General features: G+C 49.1%; 1 protein-coding gene and 1 long non-coding RNA gene across 5 annotated transcripts in view; both read right to left on the bottom strand.

Moving 5' to 3' along the window:
- Positions 1-190, bottom strand: part of RBMX (RNA binding motif protein X-linked) — an 11,970-nt gene extending 11,780 nt beyond the window's left edge. For both annotated transcript variants that reach the window (XM_006035655.3, XM_014525691.2), the window contains exon 1: positions 82-190. The gene's annotated coding sequence lies outside the window, so the exon portion shown is untranslated. The remainder of the gene's footprint in view (positions 1-81) is intronic.
- A 1,017-nt stretch (positions 191-1,207) lies between these two features.
- The window catches only part of LOC102379480, a 3,719-nt gene continuing 2,515 nt past the window's right edge, over positions 1,208-2,411 (bottom strand). For 2 of the 3 annotated variants that reach the window (XR_325165.1, XR_325164.2), the window contains exon 4: positions 1,208-1,517. This is a non-coding gene — a long non-coding RNA (uncharacterized LOC102379480). Of the gene's footprint in view, positions 1,518-2,244; positions 2,273-2,411 lie in introns of those variants that run through there. The other variant, XR_001358927.2, reaches the window with a different exon arrangement.

The following is a 2,411-nucleotide window of genomic DNA, read 5'->3' as shown; positions in this document are numbered from 1 at the left end:
CCCCTCAGGATCCCGCTGTGGGGACCCGGCCCGTGCCCCCGCTTTGCCCCCCGCCATGCCCCCACGCGCGGCCACGCTCACCTCCGCACCGCCTCGCCTGCAACTGCGCAATGAGGGCGAACAAAGGCGCTGCGGGCCTTTATATAGCTGACGTCACGGCCGCGAACGAGGCCGCGGGACCCGGATGCTGCGCGCGGGAGGGGGCGGGGCCTCGCTGCTGGGAGACAAAGGGAGGGGAGGGGTGCGAGGGGCTCCCGTCTTGCAGGGTGGAGCTTGGGTTGTACTAAGACGCATGGAGGGGCTTGTAGGGTGCAGGGGGGGGTGAGACCCTGCTTGGGAAATGCCAGATTTTAGTTTTTGCTGGGTTATGTTGGATGCATACAAAAAAAGTAAAAATAGAACAATCCTTGTGTTGCAAAGGCTGCAAGGAGGCACTTTGCTGTTTGAAGTCTTTTGAATCCTGTATGCAGCTATGATGGGGCTAAGAGTACCTGGCATTAGCACCTTGAAAGCTGCTGGGGTGGCCTGGCCCCCACTTGAACATCCCCAATTGCCGTGGCTGTGGGAGGATTTAACATTTTATTTTGTGAAGCATGTGTGCAGCTGTGAAGGGGCTAAGATTGCATGGTGTTGGCCCCCTGAATCGTGCAGGGGGTGCTGGGCAAGCCTTGGCCCCCCCATCCCCCCCGGTTGAGAGTGGGAGCCTTGTCCCAAATTGCTGTTGCTCTGGGAGGGTGTAATGCCCTTGGAGGATTTAACGGAACAGAAGTTGCTTTGTCTCCTGGCGGAGGGGGCGGAGTGCGGTCAAAGCCTTCAAGTTAAAGACGGAACAAGGAGAAAACTGTCTCGAGTTGCAGCACGGGAAGTTTCAGTTGGATATTAGGAAGGATTTTCTCACGAGGAGGGGAGTGAAACACTGGAACGGGCTCCCCAGAGAGGTGGCGCAAGCTCCGTCCTTTTTAAGGCCCGGGTAGATGAAACCTTGGCTGGGACGATCTAGTCCCGATTTGAGCCGGGCATTGGACTTGATCAGCGGTTCTCAACCTTTTTTGTACCAGGACCCATTTGTACAAATCAATGGTCAGTCCCGACCCAGACTCCCCCAGGAGGTGGGCACGTGGGGCATGCTGCCAGCCTGCAAGATAAAACCTGTGGTTTCCTATGTTTTTCTCCTTTCAAGTAAAATCTATTGTTTAACTTTGTTCGTGACCCTTTTTATATATTCTTACGACTTGAGAAACACGAGACTAGGTGACCTTCTGAGGTCCCTTCCAACTCTCATTTTTTATGAATCTATGATAAAGGGATGCTTGACTGTGCAATATAGCTGAGGGCGGGTACGTGCTGGAGAAGGCCTGTGAACTCCTCTTAACCTAAACCGTGTTGCAGCCGTGCCTTCTGCGTACACTCGCACGCTTGGTTTCTGCCTTTGTTTGCAGTCCCTGTTGAATACTCGGCGAGACGGTTCTGACTGGCAGAGTTGAGCACCTGCATAAGTGTCTGCAAGACTGGGGGCCCTGCGAAGACAAAGGAATTGCAAGTTTATTTCACTCTAGCAGTTAAATGAAGAAATCCAACGAAGGCAAGTTTCAACCACACAAGGGTTTAATGTAGTCTAAATAGGAAGTCACACTTCTCCTCGCTTCAAATTCATTTTCTCGGGTATCCTCAAGAGGACAAGCCCTAGGACTACTTTGTAGCAGATCTAAGCTAAAATGAAATAATTCTTTTTTTTGTAGGAATTGGCACTGGAATAAATTGATCACTGTTTTAAAATGGCACCTGTAGTTAACCTGATGCCGTTTCCTTGTACGGAGCGGGCCTTATAGGTGCAAATTTCAATTTATTATTATAGATTTTGGCTATAGGGGCAAATTCATTAAATGCATGTAAGGTAGGAATAACATTGTTAATGTGCAGAATTGTATCAGTTCTGTGAAATTTTAAAATTGGACCTGTGGCTAAACTCTGGGTGTAGACAAAGGTTCTTCAGTAACCCATGAGTCCCCAATAAATATCTTGTGATAGATCCAACGCAGAAGGTTCCTGGCTTCATCTCCTGTGATGCTTATGGGCAACTCTAAACTATATCCACGTAAATCATGTGGCTATCTGCTGCACAAATGGAAAACTTAAAACTATCCAGCGTGTGAGTATGGTCACCCAGAACAGACCATGGAACATATAACGACTCAATGCCCGATCCACAAATACAAAGGAGGTATCACAGCGATACACTGCTGCTCTGGACACAATTGTCTGGCTCAGCCACCTAAATGTAAAATGATAGTTGCTCTTCTGTATCTACATCAGCCATACAAAAGAAGAGCCTTCCAACCCACAGCAGGACCTGAGTTTCTAACTTTTCCTCACTCCCTTAAATCTCATGGAAGCAAAAAAAAAAAAAAGGG

Source organism: Alligator sinensis, unplaced genomic scaffold, assembly GCF_000455745.1.
Source record: "Alligator sinensis unplaced genomic scaffold, ASM45574v1 scaffold1584_2, whole genome shotgun sequence".
NCBI lineage: Eukaryota > Metazoa > Chordata > Crocodylia > Alligatoridae > Alligator > Alligator sinensis.
This window is presented reverse-complemented; position numbering and strand designations above follow the sequence as displayed.